Source organism: Sciurus carolinensis, chromosome 1 (assembly GCF_902686445.1).
Source record: "Sciurus carolinensis chromosome 1, mSciCar1.2, whole genome shotgun sequence".
In the NCBI taxonomy this organism is placed as follows: domain Eukaryota; kingdom Metazoa; phylum Chordata; class Mammalia; order Rodentia; family Sciuridae; genus Sciurus; species Sciurus carolinensis.
In genome coordinates this window covers 32,670,268-32,683,809 of record NC_062213.1, presented here as the reverse complement: position 1 = coordinate 32,683,809, position 13,542 = coordinate 32,670,268, and positions in this window count along the sequence as shown.

Genomic DNA, 13,542 nt, shown 5'->3' with positions numbered 1-13,542 from the left:
ATGAAATTGAAACAAAATAAACAATGCAAAAATTGACAAAACAAAAAGTTGGTTCTTTGAGAAAGTAAACAAAATAGACAAACCCTTAGCCACACTAACAAAGAAAAGGAGAGAGAAAACTCAAGTTACTAAATTTGTGATGCAAAAGGAAATATCACAACAGACACCACTGAGATACATAACATAATGAGAAACTACGTTGAAAATCTGTATTCCAACAAAGAGAAACTACCAAAGACATTGCCAAATTTCCAGAGACATATGGTCCTCCCAAACTGAACCAGGAGGACATACACAATTTAAAAGATCATTATCAAGCAATGAAATAAAAGAAGATATTAAAAACCTACCATCCAAGAAAAGCCCAGGAACAGACAGATTCTCAGCCGCATTCTATAAGACCTTCAAAGAAGAACTCATTCCAGTACTTCTCAATGTATTCCAGGAAATAGAAAAGGAGGGTACCCTACCAAACTCATTCTATGAAGCTAACATCATCCTCATACCCAAACCAGGAAAAGACACATCAAGGAAAGAAAATTTTAGACCAATATCCTTGATGAATATAAATGCAAAGATTCTTAACAAAGTACTGGTAAACCATATCCAAAAACACTAAGAAAATTATGCACCACGATCAAGTGGGGTTCATCCCTGGAATGCAAGGATGGTTAACATCTGTAAATCAATAAATGTAATCCATCGTGTCAATATATTTAAGGATAAGAATCATATGGTTCTTTTAATTGATGCTGAAAAAGCATTCAACAAAATACAACACCCCTTCATGCTCTAAACAATAGAAAAAATAGGGATAGTAGGAACATACCTGAACATTGTAAAGGCTATTTATGCTAAGCCCATGGCCAACATCATTCTTAATGGAGAAAAGCTGAAATCATTCACTTTAAAAAACTGGAGGATGTCCTCTTTCACCACTTCTATTCAACATTGTCCTTGAAACTCTAGCCAGAGCAATTAGGCAGACTAAGAAATTAAAGGGATGTGAATAGGAAAAGAGGAACTTAAGCTGTCACTATTTGCTGATGACATGGTTCTATATTTAGAGGATCCAAAAACCTCCTACAGAAAACTTCTAGACCTCATCAATGAATTCAGCAAATAGCGGGCTATAAAATCAACACGCATAAATCTAAAGCATTTTATACACAAGCGATTGAAACAGCTGAAAGGGAAATGAGGAAAACAACTCCATTGCAATAGCCTAAAAAAAAAAAAATACTTGGGAATCAATCAAACCAAAGAGGTAAAAGATCTCTACAATGAAAACTACAAAACATTGAAGAAAGAAATTGAGGAAGACCTTAGAAGATGGAAAGATCTCCCATGTTCTTGGATAGGCAGATTTAATATTGTCAAAATGGTCATACTACCAAAAGTGCTATACAGATTCAATGCAATTCCAATTAAAATCCCAATGACGTACCTTACAGAAATAGAACAAGCAATCATGAATTCATTTGGAAGAATATGAAACCCAGAAGAGCTAAAGCAATCCTTAGCAGGAAGAATGAAATAGGGGGTATTGCAATACCAGAATTTCAACTACACTACAAAGCAATAGTAACAAAAATGCATGGTATTGGCACCGAAATAGACAGGAAGATCGATGGTACAGAATAGAGGACACGGACTCAAACCCAAATAAATACAATTTTCTCATACTAGACAAAGGGGCCAAAAATATGCAATGGAGAAAAGATAGCCTCTTCAACAAATGGTGCTGGGGAAACTGGAAATCCACATGTTGCAGAATGAAACTAAACCCCTATCTCTCACCCTGCACAAAAATCAATTCACAATGGATCAAGGACTTTGAAAACAGTCCCATTCACCCTACATCTTATAGAAGAAAAAGTAGGTCCACATTTTCAACTTGTTGACTTAGAATCAGATTTTCTTAACAGGATTCCATAGCACAAGAAATAGAAGCAAGAATCATAACTGGGATAGATTCAAGCTAAATAGCTTTCTCTCAGCAAAGGAAACTATCAGCAATGCGAAGAGAGAGCCTACAGAGTGGGAGAATATCTTTGCCACTCATACTTCAGATACAGCGCTACTTTCCAGAATCTATAAAGAACTCAAAAAACTCTACACCAAGAATACAAATAACCAATCAACAAATGGGCTAAGGATATGAACAGACACTTCACAGAAGAAGATCTACAAGCAATCAACAAACATATGAAAAAATGTTCACCATCTTTAGTAATAAGAGAAATGCAAATCAAAAGTACCCTAGGATTCCATCTCACCCCAATTAGAATGGCGATTATCAAGAATACAAGTAACAATAGGTGTTGGAGAGGATGTGGGGAAAAAAGGTACACTCATATATTGCTTGTGGGGCTGCAAATTAGTGCAGCCACTCTGGAAAGCAGTGTGGAGATTCCTTAGAAAACTTGGAATGGACCCCCCATTTGACCCAGCTATCCCACTCCTCGGCCTATACCCAAAGGACTTAAAATCAGCATACGACAGAGATACAGCCACATCAATGTTCATAGCTGCTCAATTCACAATAGCCAGATTGTGGAACCAACCTAGATGCCCTTCGATTGATGAATGGATAAAGAAACTGTGGTATGTATATACAATGGAATATTACTCAGCTATAAAGAATGATAAAATTATTGCATTTGTAGGCAAATGGATGAAATTGGAGAATATCCTGCTAAGTGAGATAAGCCAATCTCAAAAACCAAAGGACTAATGATCTCGCTGATAAGTGGATGATGACACATAATGGGTGGTGGGAGGGGGGCAAGAATGGAGGAAGGAGGGGACTGTATAGAGGGAAAAGAGGAGTGGGTGGGGTGGGGGAAGAGAAAAATAACAGAATGAATCAAACATCATTACCCTATGTAAATATATGATTACTCAAATGGTATGGTCTTACTCCATGTACAAGCAGAAACAACATGTATCCTATTTGTTTACAATAAAAATAAATTTAAAAAAAAAAAGCTATAAACCAGCAGTGAACCAAAAAATAAATAAATAAAATGACTAGGTATAGTAGGGTATCATTTGGTATTGTGTATCAGTTAAGGGTTCATCCATATGTAGTAAAATATAAATGTATGTGAATGGGAAACCACAAATCCAGGGCAGTGATTATCAAAGAGTAGTAAGAGTGCCCATGCAGAGTTTCATAGTGATCTTCAAATGTAATGCCTTCAATTTTATTGTCTTCAATTGAAGTCCTTGAGGACAAATCCTGTAAAGAGTCACCTGAGAATGGCCAATTGCCAGTACTGCTCCCAGTGGCTGGGGAATGGGTATTTCTGTCCAATACTGGGGATCTGGGTGGGCAGTACGGCATCCAATAAAACATTGATTCTTAAACTTACCCATACATTAAGATCACCTGGGTAGTTTTGCATACTCTCAAAGTTCAGTCTGCGGACCAGTTAAATCGCAGTATCTGAGAACTGAGTTTAGCAGTCGGTGACTAAAAACAAAAAGGAAACAACTCGTGTGGTTCCAATGAGTAGTCCTAGTGTTTGGAAACACTGCATTTCATCATCTTTCTATGGATCCTAATATTTTCAAATGTCTTATGTTAAGGTTTTATAGTTTTTTCCCATAAATCTCTTTTTTAAAAGTTTATTTCTATTGTTTAAAATGCTCCTTTTAGAGTTCATTTTCTGTTTGCTGCAAGTGTAGAGAAATGAGATCTTTAAAATTTTTTTTAAAACTCAAAAACAAAAAAATTATGAGGAACTATGTGATGTTTAAATACATGCATACATGTTGTAGTATTTGAATCAAGTTAACCTATCTACCTCAGACACTTTATGATGAAAATATTCAGAATCCTTTATTCTAGCTTTTGGGACATACAGTGCATACTTGTCTGTGTCACACTGCTGTGCAATGGCACATGAAGAATCTCACTCCCATCTAAAGGCAGCTGGAATCTATCCATCAATCTTTTCTCATGGTCCCTCCTTCCTCCTCTTCCCAGCCCCAGTATTCAGGTAAATACCTTTTTGCTCTCAACATCTATGGGATTTTTGTTTTTTGTTTTTTTTAGATTCACTTAATAGTGAGAGAAAGTATTTTCTTATTTTTATGGAACAAATTCAACATATATTTTTTCCAATTTTGTTCATAAGTGAGTTTAATGTTGCCTTTGCTACTATCACACTAGCATTAAGTTTATACTATCCTCAAAAATACTGTTTCTTCTCTTTTAGAGAGTCTGTGAAGTTTTCAACAAACTCTCTTAACAGTTTTAGTACAATCAGGAGCATGTCCTCAGATGCTTAGGATTACCTGAATAGAATTTCACTTATTAATGAATTTCTTTTATGGTTTAGGAACATTTACATCTTCTATTTCTTATTGAGGGACTAATTCTAAGTATCTTTGCAGGAAATTATCCATGTTATTTAAGTTATTAAACATATTGGTATAATATGATTGTTTTTGCTTTCAGATTTTATAAAACCTTTTCTAGGGAAATGTACAAATCAGTCTCATTCATTAAAAGCTCTAAGTATGCTCATATTCAAATACTCAACCCATCCAGAATAGAAATCTGAAGTTGGCTGGTACTTTTTTGCAAACAAATCCAAAGTGACTCTGAGGACAGACCTATTAGGTAAATCTGAGAAAGTGATGCTTTAAACTTGAGCCATTTAGAAGTCACCTAGTAAGCTTTTGAATAGGATGACTTACTCTTAAACTGACCAAGTTGCTTTTGTGTCTGTATGTTAATTAAAAATTAATATATCCAAAATAAAGACACAATAATTCAAAGTATACAGTTAAGCAATAAACTACTTGGTTAGTTTGTGCATTCATTTATGAAGCCTGTATTTATTAAACACACAGTGTGTGCTAGGAATGATTTTAGGCACACCGTATCAGTAGGCCCCACCATTCTCCTGGCCTGGTCTGCACAATGCCCTTGTAGTTTTGAGATGCACTGTTTCTAGAAATTCTAAGAAATAGAGTGGAGAGTGTTCATAAGGGCCAAGATCAGTAATAAGATGAAAACAATGGGAAACAGTTGGTAGAAATTAAAACACTGGGCTTTCTTTCTGCCCCTTTTCAACCTAAGTCCTAGTGACAAGAGTATATTTAGGTATGTTTCTCTCCTGGAGCTATTGTTTATGTCAGACTGATGTCACCCAGAGAAGGGATCATTTGTTTCATACCTTTTAAATTGCTTGTGGAATCTGAGTAGCATACGTGTTTCTTTAACTGTGTTATTCTTTTATTTGATCACTGTCATTTTTAATATATTCTGAGAGGGATTTGGTGACATAGTTATTACCGCCCACATAAGGCACAACATTTTGGTTTTTAAGGATTGGTGGTCTACGATAATATTGTCAAAATTGGAGTTAATAGCCAGTTATGTGAGCATTATTATACGATTTTCAACTTTAAACGGTTGGCATATTGCATTTCTAGAGGACAGTATTGGCTATTCTTACTGTCCTTTGGTGGAATACTGATATTAGTTCCTCATACTCATATTATATTATGAATATAAGTAGAATTGCCTAAATGTGCTTTGAAGATGATTCCTATTGCCCATTTAAGTTTGCCTTTAATGGTCTTTTTATAGTATTTAAGAAGAGCACTTGAGACATATTCATATATTAGTGGTTTCAATCTAATGTCCGTCTTGGTATGACTGAGTCACCTCAGATGGTCCCATCAGGTGAGGTGCTCTTCAGTAGTCTGTAGAAAGGGGCACTATGTAAAGTGTAGACTCCCCAGGGAAGTTTATGCACTGTTACTTCTTGAGTGTTTGCTGAGTGTTAAATACTGTCCTTACTAATGTAGATGCAGAATTGTTCAGGATATGTCTTTGAGCAGGCTTGTTGTCCTGCTGGAATTATATTGGTTAGATTTTATCAGGCAGCTTCAGTATAGAGGGATAAGAATTTGGATGGGAATAATGCAGGCGCTCACAGAGATGGAGGAGGCACACAGAGCCTAGAATTGAAGACTAAGGGCAGGCTTCCTGGAATGCACTATCTTTTTTGCCAAGACCGGAGAATAATACTTCGTTAGGTCAAAAATGGTCAAGGTTGTGGGCTGCAGGTTGGGAGTACTAACTGGTGGGGAATGCAAATATGTAGAAGGACTGAGATAATATGGGGCAGGGAAAACTTGATGAATTGAATATTCATTAGCTGGAACATAACATGTCCTGGATGAATTGAAGCAATTTTAGCATCTGGGCATGTCCCTCTTTTGTGTCATTTCCTTCTTATCTACTATGTTGTGTTCAGTGCATGCACAGAAATTGAAACAATGCTTTGTAGTTCTTTTCTACTTAGGATCAAAGATTAAATACATAAAAATGGCAACAGGAGGTATTTAGAGAACAACAGTGGTTATTAGTATTCTGTCTAGTGAAGAGGGTACAACATTTAGTTTAACTAAAACTCATTTTAAGCTTTCATGGCTATAAGTTGTAGAAATCATAAAAATTAGCTTCAACCAAAATTAAACTTTTTGTAAGGTTTACTGTTGTACTCGATGGAACCTATGAACAGGAAGACAGTGAGACTGGATCTTAGGAATAAGTAGAAGGGGGACTCGGTCATTTGCTTTCACCTTCACTTCTGTTTGTATATTTACTTCATTATATCTTTGACTAGTATAATCTTCCTCATTCTATAGAAGTCACACATGCAGCTCCAGAACTAAACATGTTAAAGTCTTGTCATCAGAGAGTGACTTGATTGACTGAAGTCCAAAAAAGTCTTGAGACGGGACCCATTGACTCAGATGAATTGAGGAATGGATTATGCAATAATTGAGCATTCTTACAGGAGTCTTATAAATGAAGTGGAGGGCAGGATATTTTCCAGAATAATGGCAAAACCCTTGTAACAATATAAGTCAATTTCTCTAAGCCTCAATTTCTCCTTTCCAAAAGTATACAAATTGGTTATTGCTATGGATCTGTATCAGTTGAGATATTTCTGAAGTATTTTAAATTATAAAGTTTTATGCAATTTTGAAATATTACTCTAAATATTAACTGAGGTGACTGAAGTAGGTATAGAATCTACATTGAAAGAGCTTTAGCTTGTGAAAGAATGAGTATGCTTCTTAGGTACTAATAAACAAAAAAGGAATATCTACTATTATTGATGTTTTAGTATGTGCCAAGTATTAATGGTAGATGTAGCTTTATCCATATTGTAGCCTATTCTTTAATTATAGTCCTTAAAGAAGATATTTTTATAAAGCACACTCTAAGTAAAGAGATTAAGTTCCTATAATGCATTAATGTCAGAGAGGGGATTTAAATTCAATTGAGTGATTCCAAAGATAATTCATGGTGAGTATTAAGGAGTCATTTTAACACTTATTATAGGAGTATATAAAATTTTAAATTTTATGTTCATCTTTATAATTTAGTTATGATAACAAAACTATTTACTAGTATTCTTAACGCTTTAAAAATATTTCTTTCCTGTGTCAATGTGGTTATCTGGTGATTGTATTAACATCCTGTGTTTTATAAAAATACAAGGATTTCATACTATTCATTTGCAAAGAATTGCTCTGCCAGATTTTTGGAGAAATTCAAACTTTAATTCTGAATGAAAAGTTGATGTTTGTAAGCAACTGCAAGAAGAGAGAGTTGCAGTTTTGACTGGTAACAGCATATCACCCTCAGGGAGGTTTCTGAAATAACTCTCAGTGGCTGGTCACTATTTCTAGTCTCAGTAGTAGAAATTATCATTTTTGAGCAATTGCTAAAATTTTCTGGATTCTGAGCTGAATAGAATATAACTTCTTTTCTTTTGTAATTTGAATCAAAAGGAAACACCTGGTCCATCTGAGCATATATGATTAATTTGGGGGAATTGTGTTCCAAACATAAATATTAGAGTCATCTAGCCATCTTGGTATGGATTCTGCAGCAAATAAATCTGATTGAGGTTTTATCAGGCTAAAATCAGGGTGTTGAGAAGACTGGGTCTTATGACCCCTTTCCCAGGCTTGATAACTTCCTGAATGGCTCACAGAACTCAGGTGGTGTAAATTTCTTATAAAGGATATAAATAACCCAATGGTGAGATACACAGGAAGAATGTCGGGGAGAGTCATAGAACTTCCACATCATCTCCATGTTTCACCCTCTCAGCACCTTCTAACCTGTCATGTATGGGAGTTTCACTAGGTAGCTGTGATTGGCTAATTCATTAGTCATTGCTGAAAGTTCCAACACTTTGAGCGTGCTTTGGTCTTTCTGGCAACAAGCCCCAATTCTTAAGCTATCTTGTCCCCAACCCTTCACCCCAAGCCACTAGTCACTTCATTATTATTGAGCAAACATTCTTTTGGCTTCAGATATTCCAAGGGTTGTAGGAGCTATGTGCCCCAAACTGTAGAGAAATACCAAATAAGTGTTTATTGTAATAAATTTCCTTTCAATTTAACATTATTCCTTAATACTTTATTTTAATCCATTTATATTTATCATGATTACTGATATTTTTGGAACCATTTCTACCATTTTTAAACATTTTTTTTTTTGCTTTTCTTTTTCTCCCTTTAGGTGTTATTTGCTTTTAGTCCCATTTTGTTTCAATACTTTGATCTGTTAGAATTTACACATATAACTTCTGTTCTTTAGTGCTTATCTTTAAGCTTATTATTATTTCATTATACACATTTTAATTTATAAATTCGCATAGCTATCTACAGTTGCCAAAATAAATGCACAATAAAACATTTTGGTTTGCTCTTTCCTTCTCTACCTAAATAATGCCGAATCTTTTAGTACTGACTTGTTTCTAAATTAAAACAAATCATGCAAAACCTTATAAAGACAATGTTAATTTTGTAAACTCTCAGACCAATATTCTTTAGATATTTTCCTCTTGAAATATGTTCTTCAGATTTTCTTAAATTGGAGATCTCATAGTGCAAACTTAAAATCTGAGAATATTTTTTTCTTCACTCTTCAGTAGTTAACCTGGTAGACAGTTAATTCCTTTCTTCACTTGAAAGTTTTTTCATTTTTTTTTTTCAGGCTTTTAGTGAGTATTCACTAGTTTCTAATTATTACTCATTTTGTGAGTGGGGATGAACTATGCTTTTTCTGTTAGAAATTTGCAATCATGATATGTCAAATGTGGGTAAATTTTTATTTATCCTGGGTCATCTTATTTTGTAAGTCTTCTAGGAATTTTATGACCATTATTAATGTCTGCTTTGTTCCTTCCATTTTCTTTGCTTCTTACCTAATTTTACCTCTTCCCCTTCCAGCCTACTCTTTCCATTTCTTGCAAGATCCTCAATAAAATGCACATATTAGACTTCTCAGTCTATTCTCTGTATCTTTTAATCTCTATATTTATCTCTTTATGCTACATTGTTTATAATGCTTAGCAATATTTTCTTCTCACCTATTATTTCTCTAATAAATTCACACGCATTGCACTTTTTATTTCAACAATTTTAGTTTTTAGTTCTATAAATTACAATCTTTTAATTTCCTCTGCTTTCTCGTTTTTTATTTTGTGATTCTCTTTGCAATTGCATGTTTCTTTTACAAATTCCATGAGTAGCTATTTCCTATTATGTCAGGCAGTTTCAATATGGCAGTTCTTTCAGCTTAAATTTTGGATTTTTGTCTGCCCATTCTCACGCATAGTGGCTTGTTTTCCTGTGGTTTTTTTTGGTGATCTTGTAATGGCATCATGTTTGTTTTCATCTGTGGGTGTTCCGTGGGATACATAAGGGAAGCTCTCCTCAAGGAGGGTCTGCTTCTGCTGTTGGTATTTGGTTTATTTCAGATACTCCAAATCTTCCACATCTTCTCATCTCAGTGATGAGTCAGATGCGAACTCTGGGACTCAGCTTTACCTCATGGAAATCTCCCTACAACATGCTAGTCCTGATCCAGCTTTTCTGTTTACTCCTTCTGATTTAGCCTAGTCCCCTATCCTTCTGGTTGCCCACTTCTGGTTCTCTCTACTCTTGTAGCTCAGACTTCCCTTCTCCATGGGAGGGTTCCAGGATGCCACTGAAAACTTCAGGAATTCCTACCTTGTTCCCTGTCGACCCAGTCCTTAGAAACCATGGGATCAGAAACCCTTGTTGGCTTGTCTTACTTTGGGAGAAGGGGAATGTGACTGCCATAAATCCCATACCTTTGAAAACATCAGCAATATCTCCAAAAATGTGCAGTAAATGGTTCTAGTTGTAAATAAAATGATTGCTCCTACCTCTTAGGTATCCGTGATCCCAGAAGTCCAATCAAGCTGATGGGCTTCTTGGCTCTGAGATGCACGAATGGGAATACCATGTGGTGGCAAGGTTTTGTGTAGAAGGGTCTGAGGAGCTATCTTTGGGACTTATATTCTGAGAGACAAACATTAGCAACGATTATTTGACTTATTTGTTAACAACTAATAAGCCAGAAATTTGCAGTGTAAAGGACTAAATCCTGTCAAATTTCTTTACTTTGTGGAAAGAAAGGGATTAGAGTTTCCATGCTGATAAGGATACTCTGATTATCAAAGTATTATTAATTAACTTTATGAACAATTTTGTGTTCTTTCTGGAGAAATAGAAGTAGTTTAATATGATTTAGAAAGGAGCACTCACCTTCTATAAGGTCTGTAGTTAGATGTGTAACTAGAAGATTTAATATCACCTTGTTCAGTATATGTAGCGTGCACGTGAATAGCTTCTGAGAATTAGAGGTCTTAATAATATAAAAGATTATTTCCCTTCATTCGCTGAAGGAAACTAAGTTTAAAGAAGGGGAAAAAAGATGCTTTGTTTAAAGAGCCAATGAATGACAAAAGTCATTAGGATAAGTTTTTAATTTTTAGAATTTTTAGACGAGTGTTCTTTTTATTGTATCCTTTGGCCGACCCAGGGGTAGGTGAACAGGACTGGAGGGACCTACTGAATGAAGGCAAGGGGGTTTGAACTTAAAAAATCCAAAATTGTACTTGTCTTGATTCAAAAACATTTGTGAAGAGGAATTAGCAAGCACAAATCTTTCTTGAATTATCACTTATTGAAATGTCATGGTGTCTCTTGATTAAAACAGTGTGTTTAGGAAAAGAGAAACTTGCAGCTTGTTTTCTTCCTAATGAGGTAGAATATGGGAATTCATCTTAAAAGCGTGTTTAATTTTCCTGGTGCCTACTTCTGTCATTTTATGCTATTGAATAACTGATAAAACAATGCAGGGAATGAATAACTTTTTCAAAAGCAATAATTACAGTATGTACTTCAAGAGTTTACACTGTTACCAGGATATCTCTAACTGGGTCTGAATTTAACCCAAGTAAAGCTCTGCAGCCACGCCAGGAGGCAGGGGCTGCTGTAATCTGTTTAAACATGAACAAAAAGAATTGCAAGATTAACCAACTTTTTCTGGTAAAACAATACAAATATGAACAATGTTAGTTTTTCCAAAGTGAAGCATTTTACAAATGTTTTTAGAAATCTTTATTTAGAAATAAACTCAAAGATGTTTCATAAGAATTTATTGTAGAGCTTCTGAAAACCATGCTTATAAATTTGAGATCTCAAAGATACATAAAGCTGCTATTTTGCTGTTTTTTTTTTCCCCTGGAACGTATTTTTCTTCAACAAGGCACACTTTTACTGTAAAAAACATTGACATTTATATAGGAAGACAAGCAAACCCAGGAAACTCTAGGGTGAGCAAGGCGCAACACCAATAGGGCGTATCAATCACAAATCACACTGTTATTTAGCAACACAGCATCCTGTGCTGGTTCACATGCTTGTCATCTTAACTGAGGTGACCAACTAGTGATGGAGTTATAAAATAAGAATGGCCTCAGGAAATTCTATATCAAAAATAACTATGGAATTGGAGATGACATGTTGATGGCAAGTTATGTAGAGATTGTCAGATTGAATAAAAGAATATGATCTGGTGCATTCAAATCCTTTGCAGATAAGTCAGAAGGATTTTCTAGTATCTTGGCATAAAGAAATTATAGTACACAGACCCTGGAGGATTTGTAACAATGAACAACGTTTCAGTCTTTGTTTTTGTATTTGGTTCAGAAATGCCACATGCAATATCATACTTAAGGAAGTTGACATGGCCTCAATGACTACATAGGCTTAGTGTAAGAAATAACTTGGAAGAATTTTGTCATCTCAGAGTGGCTATTTCCCCACATATAGGATGAAATGCAGCTTTTAATAAGCAGAATGGAATATCCTTTTTTCCTGTTTGTGCTGTTGTGCTTATAGGCATATTGATAAGTACATTACTAAGGTGATGTCTCACATTTTCCTCTTTTAAGTTTGCCCCACAGAAGACAATATTGTACAGGTTTCTATGACATGAGAAATGCCTCTTGTGAGTGATTGCCTTTCAAATTCTTGGACATTGTATATCCAATAGTGTTTCTCTTTTCTTGAGCACTAGGAATTTCAAAGCTGAATTTAAGAGCATTTTAATAACCTTATAATCTCCTGTTGGATTCACTGGAATGTGCTGAATTATCTGATAGCCCTACCTTTATTCTCCTGAGCACTTACTCCCAATTTGTTTTGTTCATAGTGTGTTATCCATATTTCTGTGAGCAACTTCAAATCATTTTGAAAGCATGTAGGGTGGGTGTAATTACCTGAACAAATTTTATATTTTCTTATCAAAACTTTTAAATATGAAAAATGGGGGATAAGGAATAAATTAACAGCTATGCCAAAATGACATTGCAGAAAATCATACACCATTATTGTCTGAGAATGGAATCCAAAGTATGCAGAAGGTCAGAAATAGAAAAATCTTAATATTTCATTTATGGGGAGGAAGACATTAATTCAAATTTGAACTATATGTATGTGTGTTGTTTTATTAGAAGGAATTAGGGCATCAAAATCAAAGTCTGAAAATTTTAAAAATAGTCATATATTGGAAAAACTTTTACAAGTGCCTTTGAGATTTATAAGCTTTGTAATCTATTTTGCTCTTTGTAAATTAATTATAAATTGCCCTACTTGTTTTTCAGTATTATCCAGGATATTCAAGGAATCAAATTAAATTTGTCGTACTTTCATTTTGACTAATGCAAGGAAAGTCAGATTTTGAAACTGAAATTTTAGTAGTATCAATAACAGTGGTGAAATCTTTATCTGAGGGCCAGGCAGTTTATGACTACTGCTCTCATTTTTAAAATTACAATCTTGTGTTTGTATCTGTTGAAGTGGACAAAGTTAATGTGCAGTAACAGTCCCCAAACTTAGGAGCTTCAAATCATAGAAGTGCATTTCTCATTCACATTCACATGTTTACCATGGGCCGGCTGGGCTCTGCTGGCAGTCTTCATTCTTGGATCTGGGCTGATGGAGAAGCTCTATCATGGTCATTGTGAAGCTCATAAGTGGTAAAATGGAAACATGTTGATTTATGTACAGAATTTGAATGCTCTGAGAAGCAACATGTTACCTTCTGTTCACATTTCATTATCCAAGGCGAGTTGTATGGCTAAATCTGCTGTCAATGAAATGGGATGTATAATC